Source organism: Lutra lutra, chromosome 1 (genome assembly GCF_902655055.1).
Source record: "Lutra lutra chromosome 1, mLutLut1.2, whole genome shotgun sequence".
Classification (NCBI taxonomy): Eukaryota; Metazoa; Chordata; class Mammalia; order Carnivora; family Mustelidae; genus Lutra; species Lutra lutra.
The window spans coordinates 112028463-112053786 of record NC_062278.1 but is presented as its reverse complement, the minus strand read 5'-3'; the positions used below and the strand labels follow the sequence as shown (position 1 = coordinate 112053786).

At 41.3% G+C, this 25324-nt stretch overlaps 1 protein-coding gene across 14 annotated transcripts in view; it reads right to left on the bottom strand.

Annotated features, from left to right (window-relative positions):
• Positions 1 to 25324, bottom strand: part of LPP (LIM domain containing preferred translocation partner in lipoma) — a 665377-nt gene that overhangs the window by 289803 nt on the left and 350250 nt on the right. The window contains exon 1 of one of the 14 annotated variants that reach the window (XM_047732779.1): positions 21517 to 21639. The exons of 10 other annotated variants lie outside the window; for them this stretch is intronic. The gene's annotated coding sequence lies outside the window, so the exon portion shown is untranslated. Of the gene's footprint in view, positions 1 to 19891; positions 19996 to 20402; positions 20500 to 21456; positions 21477 to 21516; positions 21640 to 25324 lie in introns of those variants that run through there. 3 more of the 14 variants (XM_047732797.1, XM_047732795.1, XM_047732790.1) reach the window with 3 other exon arrangements.

The window sequence follows — 25324 nt, the reverse complement described above, 5'->3', positions numbered from 1 at the left end:
CCTTTGCCCCAGGGTAGGCCACCTCTGTGTGCCTCAGTTTTTCACCTGCACCATGGAGATCACAAGCGTGCCCATCTTTGGGAGGGCTTAAAGGACTCTGCCCACAGAAAGTGCTTCCAACTGTGCCTGGTACACAGGGCACATTCCCTGACTGCAACCATTATCATTATTACAAATGTGACAGCCATAAGTGCTGCTCCATGCACGGCTCCCACTCACTGCTGTCTGGCACCTTTCTAGCTAGGGGGGAACCATATGAATAGCTGTGGCTAACAAGTTCTGTTACTTACAGGCCAGAGCCATGGGCAAGGTCAAGATCCTCAGAGCTCTTTCACTCTGGGGTGGGGGCCAGCAGTGTCTGAGATGGTGCCCATACCTTAGCCCGCAAAGAAGTGCTTCCGACCCACAGTAAACCCATAGCATAAGCAAGAAATAAACCTCCGTTTCAAGCATGGCGATCTGGAGAGTGTTTGCGGCCACAGCATTACTTCGACTACCCTCACTGACACCTCTTACTTGGGTTTACCAAGTGCTTTCGGTTCCATTATTCAAATGTAATTCTCATAATCAAAAAGAAAAGTGAAGTGTACATGCGCTTGGTGGACGTGAATTTCAGCCCAGCTTAGTGCAATATTCACGGAATGTGTAGAGTCATGCTAATACAGCGACAAGTCAGGTGCTCTGGACTTCTGGTCAATCCCTGGTATTCCTGCAACACATGCTACTCCAATTCAAAGGCTTTAGGACTCCTCGAAAGTGTACCTACCACATCAACCTTAACACACACACTAATGAGAGATGCTAATACTTACTGAGTACTTACTATAATATCCCATCGAAAAAGATGCCACAGGTTACAAAACGTACCATCAGTTACAGCACTACCAGAAACAAACACTGCTACAGAAATGATGACATGGTGTTTTATTATGATGCAGAATTTTTGTTATATGCTTATTTAAAGAAATGTCTTAAAATTATTTAGACACAGTACTTCTCTTACCATATGTCACCCACTACTTATAGAAAAAGAAAAATACAAGTGAAGCAAATTGAAGCATTCCTAAAACTTCTTATTCAAATTCAACCCTTTATACCACTTTTCAACTGAAAATCATGGGATTTCCATGTTTTTTGCTTTGTTTTGTTTACCCATGACATTGTCCTCTTTGGGCCAACAAGAGCAATGACCAAAGTCATTGGTCTCCGGGATTTTCTTCCAAGTAAGTTTCGACATGCAGGTGGGACGATGACAACCATGCCAGGATTGCCACCTCAGTAACAGAAATCTGTCAGAAATGTTTGGGATGTGCATAAATATAGGACTTAAGCTGGTGAGCTGGAAGAATGCTAAGAGATGCAGTGCTTTACTATCAACGTGTATTGCTGATTTATTCCTCATAACAACTGCACGAGGTAGGCTCTGTATTATTATAACCATCTTGGTGTCAGAAACTGAGGTCTACCGGAGGGATCACTCTGCTTGCTGAAGAATACACAGCTCAGTGAGCGGAGGGTCTAAGGTTTTCCATCTAAGGTAGTTGACATCTTTAGAGCAACTGTTCCCAGCAAATATGAGGTCAGGCTTCTCATGATAGCAATTAGATGAGCATTCCTCCTCCTCACCCCCCAGCAGTGGGGGCACAAGAATTACAAACTCCCCAGAAAGTGTTCAGAGATTTAAGTCTCTTGAAGTTTACATAGTGGGCTTCTTCTTTGTTTAAAGCAAACCCAAGGGAAATTGACCCTTATATTATTTCCAACTCCCTTTGATATAAATAGACAATTTAGCAGATGTCTGGGCCCTCTTCTGGTTATCTTGAAATAATTACTGAAAAGATCTGCAACTATGCCTATCTTCTGAAAATAATGGGATATATGTGCAGCGAACACAGGTACAAAACACCCATATGTATATGAACCTACATGGGAAAGATCTTCAAATACATTTTTAACATGTTTAGTTTTATTTGTGTCTGTGTTTCTACATGGACATTGTCTTCGAAAAGGCAAAGAAATCAGCCCTGTTAAATAGGAAGACCAAACGCGTGCTTGATCCTCATGGAGCATGAAATCAGACTCAATCCATGCCCAGAGGGGAAAACCTTACTGAACAAACCTAACAGTTGAGTCCCCCCCTCCCTGTTTCTTTTCCAGCAGTTCTTTATCTCCTCTCCTATTTTAAGGACAGCACCACTGAATAATTACTTAGGAGGTATAATACAGAGCTTTGAGTGTAGTTCTTTATACACTTATCAAATGAGTATTATAATTTGCTCTAATTCTCCCTCCTGATTACATACAGTAGCTATTTCATTCTCTAAATAATATCTTATACATTTTCTTAGAAGTAGGTTAAATTGCTTAGAAGAATATTAGGCTCAGTTTCTTTCAACGGTAATACAGGGGGAGTGACTGCATGATTATCTCTACCGGGCTCGCACCCACTATACAATGTCGTCTACTACATCGACTGCTTTCCTGTCGAGAACTACACTTAATCCTCACGCACAGGAAATGGAGGCAGGCGGATTTTATTTTTAACTTGGGACTGGGAGAACAAGAGGAAGAAATACTAAGAATGATCAAATCTGGTGCATTTGCGATTTTTTAATTGTAAGCCGTTGTAGACAAATGTGCTACCAAATAGGTACAGTGATTCAAGCATGACAGATACTTGTCCCAGTGTCCTATCGGGGAAGCTCTGCCTGAGACCAATTGTCCTCTAAGCCACTCCACAGCTGGGCTCTTTTATGCCTGGCAATTACTACTCTATTCTGGATGGGGAGTTTTATTATATTTCAAATTGATGGGGATTTTATTCTCAAAATGCTAAGCATTCCAAATGCTTCATACATACAAGATTTTTACAAACAATCCTATGGCTTCCAGCAGGAAGAAGTTTCACACAAGTCCTTCAATAAATGCATCAGGAATTCTAGAAGAGTCCCATTTTCCAGTGTCATTGAATAATGTGTCTATTTATATGTCTGTCTGTCTAAAGGACAGATGGAGAGTTCAAAGCGGGGGTTCTGAAGAATCTTACTCATGTGCACATGAACAGAGACTGACTTGGGACCTGGCACTTGAACCCTTCTTTGCCCAAAATTTTGAATAGAGAACACTAACTGCATGCCGGTATTAGAAATTAGAAGTTCAAACTGTTTCGTATTCCTAAATTACTGAATTAGGCTTTCAAATTGTTACTATTCAAAAGAAACTGTCACTAAACTATAGTCATATTCATTTAAAGACATCACCACTGAAGTCGACTGGAGGTTACCCTAGGGTTGGAGGTGAGAACAGAGAATGACTACAAATAGGTATGAGATTTCTTTTTGGAGCAAAAGACATTCTAAAATTAGCTCAGGGTAATGGTTATAAAATCATTGAAACTGTAAGTTGCAACGACACAAAACAAAACCCTTTGCCTGGAATCTCTCTTCACAAACACAATTACCGTTAGTATTTTGGATTGTTCATTCAGTCATTAATTCAGTCATTTAGATTTGGAGGTAGACGATATTAGTTAAAATGCCAGCTCTGCTCCTTGCTAATCCAGCAAGTTAGACTTCTCTGGGCCACAATCCCATCTGTCAAATGGAGGGAAATGGCAGATGACCTCATCAGGTTGCAAAGAGCAGCAAGTAGTGACAGTAAGTTTTCAATGCCTTTTGGTTATCATCCCATGTGTTTCAGTCAATTATAATTTCTTATTATTGAAAATAATCAGCCATTGCTGCAAAGGGTCACTGATGTAGAGTTCTTGTAAAACCCTAGCTAGATGAGAACTATCCTAAACAATACAAGTGACTGACTTCTGAGTTTCATTCACAACCCAGGGCTCGTTTCCAGCAACCTAGCAAACTCCTACAGGTTTCTCAGACTTCTGGTTAGAGACAACCACCTTCAGAAACATCTATAGGTCTACCAAGACTAGGTTTTCATTATCTGTCCCATGTGTTCCCAGAGCACCCTTTGATGATCCTAAAAACTGGCCTCTAACACCATATGGAAAATATTCTGTCGAGGAACACTCCATGAGAGACTAGGTCTCATAGAACTGTTGTCAGTCTCTAGAACTCCAGCACCTAAAAAGTCCCTGGTCCATGGCAGATATTTGTTCTATAAATGTACTAATTATCTCCTTTAGAAATAATTTCACTGAGACACCTGGGTGGCTCAGTCAGTTAAGCATCTGCCTTTGGTTCAGGTCATGATACCAGGGTCCTGGGCTCCTTGCTCAGTGGGGAGCCTGCTTCTCCCTCTGCCTGCTGCTCCCCCTGCTTGCACATTCTCTCTGACAAATAAGTAAATAAATAATCTTTAAAAAATAATAATTTCAGTCTGGGAATTATATGGTTAAGTAAACTGTATCTCAAAAAAATCCATTAAAAAAAATCTGAGTTACCAATCTACATTTTTCATTGTAACTTCACTTTCCAATTGCTGGACAAGGGTGTTATATACTTATTATGGAACCTGGTATATGTAGGATGCTCAATTATACTTGCTGAGATCTCATAAGTGAAATGTTATGCCCGATTCTAAGCCACTGAATACTTTCTATAAACAACAAATTTATATGATGCTCCTTGGTAGGTAAATTGATAGTGATCTCATAAATCGCCAAGCTAGAAAATTTATTTATTTCAACATCCACATTTTATAAATTTAAAAAATTGGGCTCAGTAAAAAAAGGAGTAAATATACATGATCATGCTGATAGGATTCCAAAAGAATACCTCCTCCCCAATCAATTGGGTGTCTGACTTAGAATGATTTATGTCATAGCTGAAGCCAAGTTTCGAGTTATGAGTATGGACTGTGCATGCACCAGATACTAAAAATAAAAGTAGGAAGTAAATAAGTCATATATATGTATGTATATATACATATATATATATATATACACACACACACACACACACACATATGATTAGATTAAACAGGTGTTGCTAATCATGAAAAGAGGAATAAACAAACCCTTGGCTTGACATAAGTCACTATTTGATAGTCTATTTCAAGACAGACCTGATATTTCTAAGTGGCTGATACCTCGAGAGGCTACACCAAAGAACCACAGAAGTGGAAAATAATCACTAATGACTTCTTTTATGGAACAATTCCATAGACTATGAAGAGTTACCACTTAAGGATTATAGTATTGGAAATTTCCACTTGCATGATTTTAAGCTTTTAAAAACCCTCCAAAACTGACACCTAGGAGTAAGTATGTGACTCAACTAGATATCACTGGTGTTTTAGGATATTGGAGAATTTACTAGGGAAAATCATTTAATGTCTGTTTTTCAGCATACTCTTCTAGAAAATACAATAGTCCGTGTGCTCACATGTCTCTTCACAATGCAAGAACTTTGCTGAAGTACCCCCAGAACACAAGCTTATGAGGTATGGAATACCCAAATTGTTTGCTCCTCGGAGATAAAACTCAGCATATATGATCTGAAGATTAAAGTCCCAACTATCTATTTCCTATCGTAGGACTGAAGGCATCTATTCCCACGGCCCATCCAGGATCACTCTAGTTCATTGGAAGATCCACGTCCCTTCCCTGCACATGCCCTGTTCAGCAAATGCTCCTTCTCAATTTGGCGTTGAGGTGTCATTTCAGAAGCCAGCTCTTCTAAGAAGCATTACCTGACCCTCCCGGTAAACATCACTCCAGAGGACTCCCCATCTATACCTTTGATCCTGTTTGACCATCTGAATATGTTTACTGGCTTACTGCTTATGTCTTACATTCCCTTAGCTTCTCCTCAAGCATTTACGGTCAACCAGAGAAAGCAGCTCATCTGCCTTAGTTACCCTTTAATCCTAGTACCCAAAGTTCATAAAACATAGTAGCACTCAGGTGTGATGAATGAATACATAAAACAACCTGAGTTTATAACTTAGATCTGTTACTTACCAGTTGTGAAGTCACTGGGAAGTCTTCCATGCCCTATTTACTTGAATAAAGACCAGGAATCATAAATACATCTGCCTCATACTGCAGAAATCCCTAATATTAGGAGCAAATGTCTTATAAACCACAAATATGGTTCAGACAGTGATAACAGTAACACTCTGTAAGACCTATTGTATGGCCAGGCTCTTAATGAGCACTTTACATAGGCCTTTGACTAGAAGATGCACTCTTATGTTTTTACCACTAATATAGAAATAATTAGTGCCGGTGAATCTGTAAGATGATGATTTCTCATCATACTGATTATAGGATGAGTTTCAATCTCAAAGAAATTAATGGAAGAGAAAAAGGTACTTCATAGAATAAGGTACAGTTTTATCCATTTAACACTCCTCTAGTAATCCTATGTGATAGGTCCAGTTAGCATCTTCATTTTACAGGTGTGGAAACTGAGGAACAGAGAGGTTAAGTTACTTCTTCAAGGTGATAGGAGTTTTAATGATAACAAGGAAAGACAAACAGGGACTCACAAAGCTCTACAGCTACAACTCTCTATAAAGTATCAAGAGTTAGGTTCACTTCTCTAAATGACAGAAATGAACCAGGAAATTTTCCCTGAAGTGAAAGGTGCTCTGACTTCTAATAATGCTCATGGCAGAGTATTATGAAAATAAAAGTAGAGAGAGAGCAGTTTTACACACTGAACTTCCAGTTTTCTTAATCTGCCTCCTCTTTGCAATTATATAACTCAGTTTTCACCAGACCAACTTGCACTCATTTAGATTTTTTTTCTCCTACCCTCCAAAAACATAAGGAGAGCCCATATTTCTTGGCATGTCATTTATGACTTTTCTTAATTTGACCCTTTTTCTTTTTTATAAATTTTTATTTATTATTTATTTTCCTTTTCAGTGTTCCAGAATTCATTGTTTATGCACCACACCCAGTACTCTATGCAATATGTGCCCTCCTTAATACCCACCACCAGGCTCACCCAACCTCCCACCCCTCTGCTCCAAAACCCTCAGTTAGTTCCTCAGAGTCCACAGTCTCTCATGGTTCGTCTCCCCCTCCAATTTCCCCCAACGCACTTCTCCTCATTTAGATTTTGCTTTTAACTTTTCTTAATCCTTTCATTTATCTGTTTTCTGTATTCATAAAGACACTGAAAGCTATTCTGGAAATGACCGTCTATTTCTGTTTAGATCTACTTTCCGCCCTTCTCCACTCCCCTCTCTCCTTGCTCTGAGCTTACGAGGCATTAAATAAATGTTGCTGACTAATTAAAACCAAGCAAGAAATGTGACTTGGCATCCTATCTCATGGCACAATATATTAAAAATGAAAAAACACAACTCAAGCATATACTATCGTTAGCTTCCCAAATATGATTAGTGGCAATCTTGGTGTGACTTACATAATGAGAGAGCATGGCTTTTCGAGCCATGCAGAAGAATCCAGGGATGTGGTATGTATGGTGGCAGGAGGAAAGCTGAAACATACACCACTTTCAGAGATGGGGCTGTGATATATGACCCAAGCCCGATTATCAAATAGCTAATAAATTTAACATATGAAATAGGACACAGATTTAAAAGAGCACAATCACCATCAATGCACATTTCTAAAACCATATTCTTTAACATTTAAAACACCTCAGACACAGGTAAGTTGTTTGTGGTGTTCTGATCCTCTATGTGAAAGTCAAGACATGTGATATTCTAAACCTCCCATGAAATTCTAAAATACTTACTATTTTTTTTTTAAAGATTTTATTTATTTATTTGACAGAGAGAGATCACAAGTAGACGGAGAGGCAGGCAGAGAGAGAGAGAGAGAGAGGGAAGCAGGCTCCCTGCTGAGCAGAGAGCCCGATGCGGGACTCGATCCCAGGACCCTGAGATCATGACCTGAGCCGAAGGCAGCGGCTTAACCCACTGAGCCACCCAGGCGCCCTAAAATACTTACTATTGGGAAAAGCAATTCAGACATAAATCCATAAGAAATGAAAAACAGAGCTACCGTATGACCCTGCAATTGCACTACTGGGTATTTACCCCAAAGATACAGATGCAATGAAAAGAAGGGCCATCTGTACCCCAATGTTCATAGCAGCAATGGCCACAATCGTCAAACATGGAAAACAGCCAAGATGCCCTTCAATGGACGAATGGATAAAGAAGATATGGTCTGTACATATAATGGAGTATTATGCCTCCATCAGAAAGGATGAATACCCAACTTTTATGTCAACATGGATGGGCCTGGAGGAGATTGTGCTGAGTGAAGTAAGTCAAGCAGAGAGAGTCAATTATCATATGGTTTCACTTATTTGTGGAGCATAAGAAATAACACGGAGGACATGGAGAGATGGAGAGGAGAAGGGAGTTGGACTCTGAGAAATAAACTGAGGGTTTGGGAAGGGAGGGGGGTCGGGGGCTGTGTAAGCCTGGTGGTGGGTATTAAGGAGGACATGTATTACATGGAGCACTGGGTATGGTTGATAAAAAATGAATCTTGGAACTCTGAAAAAATAAAATTTAAAAAAAAGACATAAATCCCTTATAATCATGTAGGGAAGAATGAAAAGAAACACAATTCTATCATTTTTTTTTTTAAATTGTTCATCAGAGATCTTGGCTAGTTGAGAAGTTACTGAGAATATAAAAACCTTATTAATCCATTTGCAATCATACAAAAAGTTCTATTAACTACACTAGAAAAGTTTCCTTTCTTCACATACAGGTTAAGAACTGTTCCAAAATTGCTTTGTCTCTAAATCCTGCATGTCAGTATATAAGCACCCACCCACACCACCTCTTAGTAGCAGGTAGAAATGACTTGCATATTCTGGCCAATAGTTTGTCCATATATGAAAAGTCTGGAAGTTTGTGAGAAGGAACATCCATTAGTTTTCCAATAATAAATGTTAATAAAAATAACCTTGAGGCATAATAAAAGTCTCTTCTGAGTCATCAAATATTGAGTGCTTTCAGTTATTTTAATATTAAATGTGTTTTATCCTATTTGGTTCTTCAAATTCTTTCTCCACGGTGCCTGAGACACAATATGGATTTGACACCACATTTATAAACAAATAAAAATACTATTCAGGGTTTTAAGAAAACTATTAGAAATATTAGCTTTGAATGGACAAACAGAATAAAACCTTTTAAAAGCTCTAATAATGTCCCACAGCTGCTTTCTAATGGGCTCATTGCTGTGTTAATTCTGTTTATCAGAAGTTCATAAAGCATGATGAATATATATATATTTCTAATTCATCCCTTTTAAGGGATGTTGGCATTTGAAGCAATGCTTTCTTGGACAGGAGCTTACTTGCCCTATACACATAGGTGCGTTTGTGTATGAAGGGGCATCTGTGAGGAACCTGACATTTCATCATGATGGTATAAACAACGTAGAAGCATCAAGGGAGCCAGTTTCTCCTGCAAGGATTTTACCACACGAGCTTTAACAAAATCTCTTTGGAAAAAAAAAAAAAAAAAAATCTCTTTGGCTGTTTTATAATCTGTAAAAAAAAAAAAAAAAAAAAAGGCAAATACAAAAAGTTGTTCTTATATACCTTAAAGAGTTATCAAGATGATGGCGGCACCTGGGTCGCTCAGTGGGTTAAAGCCTCTGCCTTCCGCTCAGGTCATGATCCCAGGGTTGTGGGATCGAGCCCCGCATAGGGCTCTCTGCTCAGCAGGGAGCCTGCTTCCCTTCCTCTCTCTCTGCCTGCCTCTCTGCCTACTTGTGATCTCTGTCAAATAAATAAATTAAATCTTTTTAAAAAAATGTGAACATTACTTGAAATATAAATCTTTACTGACAACAGTAATTTCCTTCATTAATGGTCTCTTATGGGATATTTTCCATGGTACTTGCTGCGACCACATATCACAAAGCATTCCTCTTAATGTCTGGAGCAACCAACATGATGATTTTACAAAATCACTTTAAAATCTGTCACGGAAGGCACATCCTACTGCAGATAAGGGAGCACAGTTGTGATATGAACTGACATTGGAGGCAAGGCCACGTGAGCATTCATATAAATCTAAATGTTAGGAGTAATCGGAGGGTCCACGCTTTCCTTCAGTTAACCCAAACCAGATGAGAGTGCACCCAAAAGTAAAGTGGATTTGTTATTCTTCTGAAACTACAGTGAAAACTTAGTACTGGGGGAACGTGGGTCTGGAGCCAAGGAAAAGGCAGTAGGAAAATGAGAAGAACAAGTCTCTACATTACAGAATTTTTTAACTTGGAAACATCGGGGGAGAAATCCCATCTCCGATACTCAGTTCACACTGACATCCTAACCCCTGACCATGCATGTCCACTCAGCGATCCCCACTGCCCAGTGACATTCCAGACCTCCCCTCCACCCTATCGCCATGCTAGCTCAGAATATGTTCTTTTAGTCATTTGCCTTAAGCCAGCTGGAGTCTCTTTGCCTCTATAAGACATCGACTCATTTCATCTTTACCTGTAATCTCTGAAGTCCTATTTGGTCCCCCTCCAACCCTATACCAGGCTGGAGGTAGGCCCACAAATCACTACCTCAAGGGTTGCTGTCATTAAATGCAGGGGAGAGATCCACTCCCTGATGTCATGGGGAGGGACCTTCTGTGGAGAAACATTCACAACATGTCTATGCCTCACACATTCTCCTCCTGATGATAAGTTTGCTGAGGAGTCAGTGCACTGACTTAACGGACTGCTGACTTTGAGGACAGCAACAGGGCATGTATGGTTTGGCCTCTTCCAAGATCCACTCAGAACAGCTGCCTGCAAGAGCGTGGTTTTCTCTGCTTTTTCAGACTCCATACTGTCTGGGCATGAAGCAGTCACCTCAGGAGAAGCCCGCAGGGGACCTGTGCTGACCACTATCAGGAGGGCAAATCTGTCTGTTCGGAGGGGAAACAGTAATTTCTCTTGACCTAAAGCTCATGAAGTCAGCCAAGGTGGTTTTATCAGTCCCAAGACTGACAGTTTGGTTTCCATCTGTCTGCCTCCTCTCTTTCTCAATGGCTTCTGAGCAAGGATAGAAAGGAGGGGCACTGTTTACTGTGTCCCTTGTGAATGCTCACCCAGCCTTTCAGCTGACCTTTATCTCTAAGTCACTCATTACCCTGTTGGTTTTTGGTGCCTCTGCAGTTGTATGCATTCTTGAAAAAGCCAAGAAATGTGAGCAGACCTGTTCATCAAATTTCCAGAGGACTTCAGTGTAGCACCACACCTTTGCACGAATCCATTTAGGGGACATCCCAAAGGGTCCATCTCCATTTCCTTGGCTTCACACAACCTCAGGCACCCTCTTCTGCACACCTAACTGCCATTTCTTCTTTTGAGAAGAACAAGGCTACGTAGCATACATTTTCTCCTCTAGTGACACTCTGTTCAACAACCTGTTTGTGTTAATGGACTCTTCTCCATGCAGGAATAGAAAAAAAGAGATGCCCTATCTCTGTACTATGCGATTCTTCCCATTTGTGTTCTTACTCCCATCCTTTCCACCTCCTCCAGGACCCCGTTCCCTTGTTCACTCCCTTCTCCACACCCACTAATATCTTCCATGGCTCCCACCCCACGCAAGCCCTCCCTTCCGCATCTGTACACAGGTCTCACTTTGATTTGGAGGTAGTGGGAAGTTAGTGTTAGTTCTCTTCTCGAAAGCTAGCTTTTTCCTCTTTTCCAGCAAATTTCTTGAGAAGATAAAAGCCTAGAGATGAGAGCAAAACTCACACACACACACGCACACACACACACACACACACACACACACACACACAAAACAAAACAAACAAACAAAAAACAACTCTACTGCTGGTTAGAGCCAGGTCAGAATCAGAATCTCTATCTTTGAAGTTTCTGGAGCAGGTGGACTTGAATGCTACACCCTGACTAACTTAAGAACCCATTGTGATGGAGGAGGACATAGAAGGTTGAGTCTCTACCATATCCACAGTTCTGTTTAAGGTTAAAAGCTCCAAAACATTGTTTGTTTGTTTGTTTTTAAGAAATACATCTCCCACAGCTTTGTAATAGGTAATTCGAAATTCTGGCCACAACTAATTAGATGAAGAGACTGAACCCAAACCAGCAACATAAGATATGCTGAAGGAAGAATGCCTTCCCAATTTGTCCTGGAGAAGAACCAGCTACAATAATGGACCTTATTGTTTCAAACATTTGAGGGCAAGGCAGAGCTCCTTGGCAGCAGAAGCAGAAAGGAGTGGAAACAAGAGATATACAGGGTAGCGGGAAGCAGCTCTGAGGCAGAAGGCAGAAGTCACATTAGGGAGTGAATGTCATGGTGTCCTATCCAGAAGAAGGCTACACGGCACCACTGACAGAAACAGCAACAGGAAACAGAAAGAAAAACTGAGAGACGCTAAGCCATAGGAATGGAGACCACTATTTAAGGAAACACTGGGGGTTTACTTTGAGGGGATGACAAAATCGGCTACTGTTGTGTCCTCAGTGATCTTCCAGGTTTCCATGTGGCTTGGTTGTCTGGCTGCTGACATGGTAAAGTAAACTGAGGTAACACTGAGCCCATCTTGACTTCCTGCAACCTGAAAGATCCTAACTACAACAGACCCGAGGAACTGTCTCTTTTTATTTTAAAAGAAGTTGGACAATCATGATTCTTACCATACTGGTATTATCATAGTTTAAAAAATAACAAAGTCTTTTAACACAATGAAAAGGAACATGGAAGCAAGGTGAAAGAGAGTTTACTTTGCATGTCTGCTTGCAATCTTATAACACCAAACAAATCATTCAGATTAGCTCTCTTCTCCTCCATGCGCATTTTCAGGTTTTAGTCCCTTTTAATTATCTCTAGTCCAAAGCAGCTAGGAAAGGCGGCAAGAGGCAGGAGGCTTGGGAGTAGAATTAACTCTCTGGAGTTAATCATATTAGATCATATAAGTTAGATCATATAAACAGTACAGAAGGTTGAATCATATATTTTTCAAGCCTGATTATGCAAAATACTTGCTTCTTAACAAAGAATAAGATAAAGGTACTTTGCAGTACATTGTACAATTTGGGTTTTTAATTACAGTAGACATCTTTATTGAATTAAATACCTTATACTAGCTGAGTGAAGAGTGTGGTTGTTTTAAGTAAACAGAAGAGTCACGAGAATACCTTACTCTTCCTCCATGGCGAGAGCCTGTGTCCAAACTGCAGAGCCATGGAAAATAACCTCCCCAACATTTACTCTCCTGGCCACAAGTTTCTGTTTCGAGAAGTGTCTGCATTGGTCTGAACAACACATCACAAAGCAATAAAGTGGAAGCTCAGGACAATAATATGAGTTAATATGAAGACTCTAACATTTGGGGATGGTGGTTAAAACTAACTTTTGATAAATCTCAAAAAAAAAAAAAAAACAAGCAGATGGGGTGTCGGGATTGGCTCAGCCAGTTAAGTGTCTGCCTTTGGTTCAGGTCACGACCTCAGGGTCCTGGCATCAATCCCCCCACACAGGGTTCCCCACTTAGCTGGAAGTCTGCTTGTCCCTCTGCCCCCCTGCTTGTGCTCTCTAATAAGTACATCTTTAAAAAAATTAAGAAAACAAGCAATTCCAGTTTTGAATGTCTAATTCTAGATTCACAAAAAACACAGACATTCATGCAAGAAGCTCTTCTTAATATTTATAATAAAGAAATGCCAACCTTTAATGCCCATTATCAGAAGAAGCAAATGATGGTACTCTCATACTATGATGTAAGGGACAGGTGTTAAAAACAACATGGCAAACCCTTTCTGAAAAGATCTAGAAACAAAGAGCAAATTGGAGATAATATCGTAACATTCATGTTTAAAATAAATGTTAGCTATGGAATCATACCCATAGCCATGTGTATTTAGGTATTGTTAAAAGATGGCAAAGATGCATGACAAACAGATGATACTGATTATGACAAAAATATGGAGTTGGGGGCGAGTACACAGCAGTAATCAATAGAGTGGGTAGTGAAGGAATGCTTTTAAGGTCTATTCTATATGCTTCTGATTGTTGGAATAGGTTGTGATGAGAATGTATTCTCATACTCCATATATACATATATATACATTTCGGTAAAGTTAAGGAAAAGGACACCCGCAATGTACACATATGTGACTGGTGGGTCAGCACTGATCAGTGGCAGGATCACTGGATTAAAATCAAAAGGACCAAGAATGAGACTCAGTTCTGTCACTTCAAAAGTAGGATTTGGGGCAACTCACTCAACAGCGTGTGTAACACTGGGACAACAGTTTCTTGCCAAGCAAACTCACAGCATAGACTCGATGTGAAGGTACAATAAGATGAACACAAATCCAGTCTACGAGCCTCCAAGTGCTCTAGAAATCTCAACTACAATCACCATTATTGTCTGTATTATTTGACCTCTTAAATTCCCCTAGAAACAGCTAAGTTTGTGATAATAGATAATTCACTTTAAACTCGTCCGTTTGAACCACATCACTTCATCCTGTCTCCTTTCACTAAGGTCTGGAATTAAAACAAACATCAAAGGAGGCCATAGGATTTTTTTTTATCTGTCACATACTGCTGTCATTAAACACACTTGAGATGAGTGGGTTTAGTTCAAATAAAACTGCTTCCTTCCCAAACTCAACAAACATGAAGCGGGGAGAAAAGGAAGCCTGCACTTGAATTGTGTTCAGAAGCACTGCACGTTACATTTCAAGGAGATCCATCTGGCAGGCTGACACAGTAATAAGTTCTTTTAATTGTCAGGTCACTTAGATTACAGATCCAGGCTGTCAATTTTCCCACTGAAGGTTTTTTTTGTTTTTGTTTTTTGTTTTTGTTATTGGTAGCTCCTTTAAAATAAAAAATGCCTCTAGTTCTTCTCTATGAGAAAAACTACCGTCTTCCTCCCCAGGAAGGTAAGCAGGCAGCACTTCGGTGCAACATGCATTTACTACTGAGCACCAACTACAGTGGAACTGGGCTTGCTCTTAGCAATTCTAGAAAAAATATATAAAAATACCCGTCTTGCCGGAAGTCATAGGCAACAGGGGCGATAAACTCTTACAAGCCAAAACGACATTCCTAATGGGATCAAAGTTTCTGGTACACCTGATGTGCCCCATTTTTTTTTTTTTTTTAAAGTAATTCCTTCTCAGATGCTACTTAATTCTGGCAGTTTGCCTGCAGAAGTCAAAAGAACAGTTGGGAGACTCTCGAAAGGAGTATGGCTGTGTGTGTGTGCGTGCGCACATGCGTGCTACATACTGCGGCAATCCTCCAGCGGAGGCCCAGTCTGCCCTCCCACATAGTCTCGTGTCCCCCTGTTCGCCGCCGTGCACTGTAGCTTCGCAGGGATGCCCCATTCTCACCAAAATGTGCACTTTCAAACTGCTGTATCACTACTCATACAGTTTCCTTTTGTGGCTGTCTCCCTCCCATTTTCACTATATTGCACATAGTCAGCACTCAGTAACTAGGAAGCAGATCGACTTGCTAGGGAATTTTCCGAACACTGGAATTGAAAAGAACCTGAGAAATGGTCTAGTCTGGTCCTTCATAATAGCTCAGCTAATGTTCAGAGAAGTAAAGTGGTCTTCCAAAGTCAAGTAAGTAGTGGAAGAAGTGGGTTTGTAATGCACTCTTCTGACTCGTCCAGTGCTCTGTCTACAGCACGCAGTTCCCTTACACTTTTGAGGAGTGACCGGGACATGCACTGACAAGCTCAATGTAATAGCAGGCATAGGTGACATTCCATTAAAAGGAAGGGAAAAAAAATCAAGGGTGCTTATTAAAACAAGCATACTTTCTTTTACCGTGACTGCTTCCTGAGACAATGTCCAAGATGTTGTACATTCAGGTACCAAGTACACCTCTCTTGCCCATCACAGTGGAAGAAAATGTGCACTACTAAAGCTCTGAAGAAGCCATTGGCAACAGTGAATTCCTACACTGAGTAACATGCTCTTGGAGCTTAAGAAGGAATTTAAGGTTGGGAATATATTAGAAAGGGAAGCAAATGCAGATCCTATAGGCTTAAGAAAATGCTTCCAAGTCTCATTTCATTCTCCTGCAAGAAAAGACAGATTTGCTTAGGGACTAAAGAGCACACAGACATCCTAACTCAGGCTGGAAGTCCCATTTACATTCAGAACAAAGGCCAGGGCATTAGACCTAGAAAAGGCTGCTGTGTGAAATCTAGACAATGTTGCATTTGCTATACGACTCCAGAGCACATCATTTCTTTCTTTTTCTTTTTTTAATATTTACTTTTTTATTTGAGATACTGCATGTGCTCACACACACACACACACACACACACACACACTCGAGTGGGAGGAGGAGCGGAGGGAAAGGGAGAAAGAAAATCTCAAGCACACTCCCTGCTGAGCAAGGCACCAGAAGTGGGGCTCAATCTCACAACCCTGAGATCACAACCTGAACCAAAATCAAGAGTCAGATGCTTAACCAATGAGGCACCCAGATGCCCCCAGAGCACATCATTTCATCTATCAGCCTGTTTCCTCATCTCTAAAGTGTACATAAGTATCCCCATCTTCAGGACTTATTATGAGATTTCAGTACTAATGACTAAATGAAGAAACTCTGTAAATATTAAGATATTAAGTGAAAGCCCTGAAATGTCATTATCAAGAAAGAGTATCAGCCTTCCAAGGGCCTCTAGGTCCACCAGGCTCAGAAATGTTACCTGTTTACTATTTCAGGGATAACAGCAGGAATGTATAAACTTTGACTCACAGAGAAGGAAGCAAACAGAAATGGATGCTCTCAGTGCTTGAGTATGCAACAGACTAAGGGGTAAGTGAATCAATGTGGACATTCTGTGCAGCTCTAGAGAGACCCAACGGATAGGACTGTCATTTCAATACAGAGAAGGAAACAACTTGTTGTTGGTCAACGAGCAGGTAATTCTGAGAGGACTGGAATCCAGGTCTTCAGGATCCCACATTCCATTCAAAGGAGACTATGAAACAAGAGAAGCCCTAAGAAACACTCAGAGAAATGGACAACCTAGCACCACAGAGATTGTTGAGTAGTGATTTGCAGCCTCATTAAACTGGAAGAGATTGTCTGGGATGACTGCAGGCTATCTTTCTCTCCTTATCACAGCAATGGAAGACCCTTTGGGGGTAGCACAGAGAAAAGAGCACAGAGAAAAACCAGGTGAAGAAAGACACCCCAGGCCACCTACAGAGGGGGAAGTAAAGCTGCCCCTACTCAGGGCCAGTCTCAGAGCTGAAGGCCATCTATGCATTCTCTCTCATAATTCTAGCCATGTCATAATGTAACATACTTATTCCTTTCTTACCAAAGAGCAAATTAGGATGTAGAGAAGTATCCCTCTAGCACTCACAGAGCTACTGAGTGGTAGATGGAGACTCCAGGTCCCAGACAGTCGAATGTGAGCATGAGCTCATTCTCCCAGGCCAGATAAAGCCTACACCAGCCCTGGCCCAGCAGGTAAGGGGTTCAGGTGCTGGGCTCGGGTGGTCAGTGCAGCTGCTGCGTGCGCATTCAAAGGAGAAATTGGTTTGGGGAACAGTGTTACACTCACATTTTCTGAAGTGAGTTTGCATGAGGTAAGTGTTATTATTTTTCCTGATTCCAAAATCAGGGGATGCTGGGTACCTTTTTCAAAGTGCAAACACTTCTCTTTGTGGCACTGGTATGGCAAAAGAATAATAAAATATGCATAAATATAAATTGAACTGGAGTGGGTGAGGAGTCAGAATGGCTCGAACAAGAGGCTAATAATAAGCAGCTTTGTTTCCTAGTTCCGAGTGAAACAGTTGATTCTGTGAGCACAGACATACAAGAATAAAAACAGCACATTCTCACTGGTTTTCCCTACTAGACACAGCTCTACAGACTTCATCCCCAGCCTTCATATAACTGAAGCTCTTATTATACCATCATCCTTAACGCATAAAAATCAAATTGTATTACTCCGTTATCATAATGTTCTAAGTCTTTCTCGCCTGGTGCGTATTTCACATATCATTTTACACTCTAATGAGATCTTGAATAGGTTACATTACATATACATCCGATAGAATATTTAGGACTCAATTTTCACCATCATTGAACAGCTTTATGCAATTCATATATTCAAAAGTGTGTGAATAATCAGGTAATTGTGATCATGATGGTGGGCCAATTAAGAGCTGAAGGTTGGGCCATATGTCATCGGAAGGAATTACTTCTCAGTCCCAGCCTAGAATTCCGGGCTGGAAGGAGCATTGGAAATTATACTTCAGCTCCTGCATGTGACATCTGGGGAGACGAAGGCCCGGACAGGGACATGTTGAAGGACGCATAGCTAGACAGAGGCAGAGCACATACTGGAATCCAGATATTTTGTTTCCTAATCTTCATAATACCTCCTTGTCTCCCATTTGCGACAAAGTCAAGATCTCTGTTTGATCAATAACTCCTCTTTTTCCCCATGAATTCAGAACAAAGGCACTGATACTCCGAGAAAAAGGAGAGTCATATACACATGTCTCTCAGTAGACAGAAAGTTAATCAAATGTAATCAGTGTGACCCAGTGTACTTTAGATCATCAAATTCATTTTTGACATTTGGGAGAACCTATGGTTTTATTTTGCTTTTATTCAGAACAGCAAGTGGGAGGTAAAAATGTCAAAATAACTGTGGCACAGCAGTTCTGGTAACTCTGTTCACTGAAATGTTTTAAAGATTGTTGCAGGTTTGATTTTTTCCCCCCAATTGTCTTCACTTGTTCAGCAAACATTCGCTGAGTGCCTAACCCATACCAAGTCCAAATGTGTTAAATACAATGGAAAATTCAGAAATGGAGACAATACACACACACACACACACACACACACACTTTACAAGTTTCCGATCTTATCAGAAGGGGAATATATGCAGCTGACCTTCACTGTCACAGAGTACAGAACGTGACAAGTGCCAGGAGAAATGTGTACATCAAGTCCAATGGGGAGGGATGCAAGTTCCAAGGATAAGAGTGGCAGGAAGATAGTACAGTCTTTATAGGAAGCGGAAGACCCAGAACTAGAAATGATAGAGCCCATTGGAGATGTGTGCGGTAGGAGAGATTATTAACTCATTAAATTATAGCACTGTCAGGTGTAAAGATAAGGTATGAAGATACAGCTTTTCATCCTTGTGTGTTTAGGACATAATAGTTTACCCCAAATTAGGAGTCTGTTTAAGGGCTTGTGTTTCTACAGGAGAACAAAAGAACTAAGAAGCAGAAAAGGAACTTACTGGCCAGGACTGGAGAAAATATTTTGTCTGAGTAATCTATGTGAGAGTAAACAAGCATGTGTACACATGCACTTGGCTTGCTTTCTGATCAAGAATATTAAATGGGGGGGGGGGAAGCTGGGTGGTTCAGTGGTTAAATGTTTGAATCTTGATTTTGGTTCAGGTCACAATTTCAGGGTCTTGAGATGCAGCCCTGCAAAGGACTCCATGCTCAATGGGGCGTGTGCTTGAGATTCTCTCTCCTTCTCCCTCTGCCCCTCCCCCCCCCATGCTCCCTCTCTCTCTCTCTCTCTCTCTCTCTCACATAAAATAAATCTTGTTTAAAAGAAGAATATTGATGGGGATGAAGCAGTACACTTGTTATGATGAGCACTGGGTCTTGTACAGAAGTGCTGAATCCCTAAATATACACCTGAAACTAATATGACACTGAATGTTAACTAACTGGAATTTAACTAAAAACTTTAAAAAAGAATACTGATGGGGCACTTGGGTGGCACAGTTGGTGAAGCATCTCTTGGTTTTGGCTCAGGTCATGACCTCGGGGTCATGAGACTGAGCCCCACATCGAGCTTCGAGTTTTTCTCTCCCTCTCCCTCTGCCTCACCCCATCTCCGCTCTCTCCCTCTCTCCCTGTCAAACAAATAAATAAATCCTTTAAAAAAAGGAATACTGATAATACCTGTTCTTTATCGGATTGTGGGATCTTGTACAAGTGAGTTCACTTTTCTGCACGTTCTGGTAACTTCTGACATGAAGTACTGAAATTGGGCTCTTCTCGTGTCCTCTGTTGTTCTGCTTAGTGCACCATGACAGGCAGACAGGAGAATACCAGAACACCATGAGTGTGGTTCTACACACCTGAATCAATTACGGCATGAGCAACAATAAGATAAGACTTCTAAAATCTCTGGCTTCCCCCAAGGTCCTTCCTGATTCTTAATGCTTATTCAGGTGGTCATGTTAGCCAAGGTCCTGTCACAGGGGCACAAGCTACACAGTGCTCTGAGGAAGGACAGGTTGCTGGGAAGTATGGTTATAGCCTTCTCAGTAGGAACTCCTCACCCAGCAACCTGAGATGGTGAAGAGACTGCCTTTACCACTGAGACTACAGCCACGTGAGAAAGCCGAGCAACACCAGTTGCCATTTCCTGACCTGGGACAGGAAGCACAGGAATTGGAGGGATACTTACTCATGGTATCTCACTCTGTCGAGAGACACAGCTATTACAATCCACCACCCATTGCTGGGGTTATTGCTGACCATGGTCCTCCTGGCCCAGTGTTCATTTAGATGTAAAAACTTGCTTCAAGAACCCAACAAACAAGGTTTTTGTTCTATTTCCCATTAGCAACTGCCCCGTACCTACCAACCAAATGTCATTTCTAGTTTGGATCATCACTGGAGCCTACTGTCCACTCACAATGCTGCCAGAGTGATCAGCTGATCGCGTGACGCCAAATGCCGCCCTCTCACTGGGAATAAGAGTCAACGTGTTTCCACAGCCTGTGAGCTCCTGGGTGAGGAGCAGGGGCCCAGTACGTCCCTGACCCCATCTTGTCTCATTCCCTAAGGTCACTCAGCTCCAGCCACCCTTGGCCACTTTACTTTTTCTGAAACAGGCTAGCTGGCAGCCCTGCTCCTCTCCTAAGGCATCCACATGTGTGCTCTCCTCTGCCCAGAACATGCTTCCCTTTGTCCCAAATATCTGCGGGGCTCACTCCCTTACCTACTTCAGATTTCTGCTCAAATATCACCCACTCATCAGGCCTTCTCTACCTATCCTATGTCAAATAGCAAGTGTTCCCGCACTCCTACCAAAGTACTCCCTCCCCCTGTTTATCTCACTTTTTCTCTATAGCACTTCACTCCATCAGATTTTACATTTACTTGTTTATCTGCTTCTTATTCCTCTCCCCAGAGGAATATGAACTGTTTAATTTTCTCTTATTCAAAGCAGCACCTTCACCTTCTACAAGAGAGCCTGCCATTCAACAGGGGTTCAAAAAATATTTGTCATATTAATAATATAATAATATAATAATGCCCCCTTATTCATGAGGGATACATTCTAAGACCCCCAGTAGATGCCTGAAACCACGGATAATACCGAACAGTCTATATACCATATTGTTTTTTCTATTCACACATACCTATGAAAAAGTTTAATTTATAAATGAAGCACAGTAAGAGACTGGCAATAATAACAAATATTAAAGTAGAACAATGATAACAATATACTGTACCAAAAGTTATGGGAAGGTGGTGTCTCTCTTTATCCCCCAAAATACCTTATTGGGCTGTACCTTCTTCTTGTGATGTATGAGGATAAAATGTCTACGTGATGACTGAAGTGAGTTGAGTGGCACAAGGCATTGTGATGGAATGCCGGGACACTAGTAACCTAACAATAGGCCAGAAGGAAGATCATCAGCTTCTGGACCCAGGCTGACCACAGGTTAGTGAAATTGTAGGAACCATAACCATGGATAAGGAGTGGGGGGGGGGGGCTGTTGTATTGAATACGTGCTTTCTCTGGTCACTCTTGCTGGTGGTTCTAGAAGTTAGATTCAGCTTCTTGAAGAATCCGTAAGAATAGCATGAAATGGACTGCAGCAGTGTAAGCACTTCTAAAAGTGGCTTGTGGATTTAGAATCAGAGTAAAATATTATACATCACCATTGATCTGGACTGTGAGTCACAGACTGTCAAACGTGGGAGGCAGCTGGGCTGGCCTACGGTGTAACTGGGAGTCAGGTGATGCTGGCCCCAATCCTGCAGGCTGCTGACCTACTGCATGACCTCAGACAAGCAGCCTCAACCCTACAGATGTTCCTCGTCATCCAGAGAAAGAGTGATTCACCCCAAGTGCTAATGTGCATTGGTATGAATTCAACTACCACTCATTCACAAGGCACTCTTTCTGAGTTTACACAGACGAGAATCACTGCTGTCAACTCTCCTTACAAGTGAGGAAAGAAGTCACATTTCAAGTTGTGTGCCTTTTCTGTAAAATTATGCCACATCACTGACATCTAAAGTGGGAGATAGAAGGTTATTCCTCCCCAAGCACCACAGTAGGCGTAGATATTATCAACTACAACAGAGAAGTAACAACAACTCAGGATGCTAATTCTTCCAGAAACACCCATGCATACATGCACACACATGAAATTCGCACACATGCATACACACATTAAACTCACACACGCACACATACACACACAACATTCACGTCAAGAAAACAATTTTCCTTCAAATGGACTCATTTCTCATCCTGATATGCAGTCTCACATGTGTGTGAAATGTGTTTTCTCCCAAGTAGCAGAGATGACCTTTAAAAATACACCCCCTCTTAATTCACCAGCCTGCAGTCCCATGAAGATCAAAGCCAGTTTGCTATTCTGCATTCACATTTCTGTGATCAGATACAATGTGAGCACCTCGATTCTATCTTTCCCTAGGTGATTCATTTGGTAGAAGCTCAGGCATCAAACATTGCTCTGACAACCCTCTCCTTGGAGGCTGACTCCACGTTGGTGGTGTTACAAGCCAATGTCCTGCTCAGCTGTTTCCCTCTGCAACACAACAGTGTAATTGGAACTGCCTGAACAAAAAAATCTCAATTTCCCAGTTCTATCAGGAGAATCTTTCCATTTACTGGGCTTCCTCTATTCACCAGCTCCTCCTGTGTGTTACAAATCATTCTTAAACAAGCACACAAGTCAACTGCCCACTCACACACTGAAGGTACAAGGAATCAGTGCCAATTTTTTCATTAGACATCCTAGATCTGCTCCTAGGGGACCCTAGAGAAAACAGAGTGTTACACCTGTGCTGACTATATGAAGAGGCTATTCCCCTCCACACTCAGGCTCTGTCAGCTCCAGAAAGCACAAATTCATTGTGCTGGTCTTCCAAGGGACAGAAATCCCTTTGTCCTCCTAAACTCCTTCTGCTGTGACCACGTTCCCGAATCCAAAATCTGAAACACCCATGCCCAATGAAAACCTTCCTGAGGTTTTTACCCAACAAGTCATAGACCATGAACAGCATTCCCACCGGCTCCAGAAAAACCAAGTAAGGAGATCATGTAGAAAAGAACATGGTAAAAGGGATGAGAATGGCAGATCTGCATTGTAACCCAGTATGATGAGTCAAAAAATTTAGATTTAATTTTCCCATAGAAAAATACGCAAAGGGTTTTTGCATACCATGAGCTGCTCACTTCAATAGTTCATTACAAATGAAATATCCCTGTGCTAAGAAGAACTGAATAGCTCCCTACTGCCATCAGAGTAACTTCAGAATTCTTTACATAAAGCACAAAACACACTTCATGGTCTGTCCACTCTATCTCTTCTCACTGACAGCCTTACTGTCCATGTGCAAACAATGTGCAGTTACTTACATTCCCATAAACAGACTGTAGAAGGCAGGATCATGGTTCACCCATAGGTGTCCACAGTCTTAACTCCCAGAACCTGGGAATATGACCCTTTACTTTAGCAACAGGGACTTTGCAGATGGGATTAAGGCTAAAGATCTTGAAATGCAGAGATTATCTGGGATTATCTAGGTGGGTGTTGTCTGATCACATGACTTCTTGAAAGCAGAGAAGCTTTCTCAGCTGTGGTCAGAGAGATGCAACAGTGCTGTCTTTGGAAGGGCTGGGGAATTTCCTTTGGAGGGGAATAGGCCATGAGCCAGAGAACATGGGCAACCTCTGGAAGCTGGAAAAGCCAAGTAAAGTGTCCTCTAACACCTCCAGATATGAATGCATTTCTGCTAACACCTTTATATCAGGTGAGGAGACATATCCTGGACTTCTAAACTACAGAACTTCAAGATAATAAAGAAATGTGTTGCTTTAATCACCATGTTTGTGGTGTTGTTACAGGAACAATAAAAAACTAATACATCGGCCAAGCTCACTCCCAGTTTCTGGCCTTTGCTCATGAGTTTCATGAGCTGATGATTGTCCTTATGGCATCTTCTCTTACTTCTCAAGAGTTTTCCAGATCATATTGAGATCAGCAACACATGACTATTTCACCAGCCCTAGGTCACAGACATGTGCTCACTCACCGACGGATGCCTAGCAACCAGCATACAGTAATGTCCATCCACTAGAAAAACCACTGCCGTTATCGGTACTGATGATAAAATGATTCAAGGATCTATGGAACATTGGAGATCAGAGTCACAACCCTCATTTGACAGACAGAGACATTGAAACTGTGAGAGGGAACGGCCTCCTGGACACCATATACCTTTCTTTCAGTTAACCAGTTAATATTCAAAGTATTAACACAAGCTCCGCCCCCTGATGTGCAAAGACCTCCAAGATGGTATCACATCTTTCTAATCTGAACTTTGACAACTCCTCCCTGCTCCTACGCTACTCCCAGGACAAAGCTTTCTCTGCTCCTGAAGCAGCATTTCCCCCTCTCACCCCCGACATTACTGAATGCCCACAGCTGACCAGTAAATAAAGGCCAAGGCCAGGTGGGACATTTTTAGTGGAGAATAATCCAGAAAGTAAGTTCAAGAGCCGCCACCACCCCTCCTACCTCCAACACACACAAGATGTCTAGGCTCCATCATCCTCCTACCGATACTCTTCTATAGTCTCTAGCAGCACAAACGTGATGGTTTCTTTACTGAAAGGAAGTCCCTAAATGGAAGGTGTATTTTTTATAGCCTGGTAACCAACATAGGATCTGTTCCATATACTCGTACTAGTTAATGAGGAGCCAAAATATTTTAAAGTATTTGGAAAGACTAGACGCTTTATAAGCAAGTAGGTTTATTATTAAATTTAATAATAGAATATAAACTCTCTACAAGAGTTCATAGTTTGGACACTACTTCTCTATGGAGAGATTTATGCAGTTCTTACTGAAAACATCCTATGACCCAGTTGCTTTCTCCAGATCCAAAAAGCTCCCCGAGGCTCATAAAGAGACATATTGCCAAAAGATACATGGATACCAACTAATGTTTGGAAATGTAAAAAAGAATTTTCACTGATATCTCATTTAATACACAACTTCAGGAATTCGTCAGCACAGCTCCCACTGCCTCTATTCTGGAAATAAGGGATATTTGTTC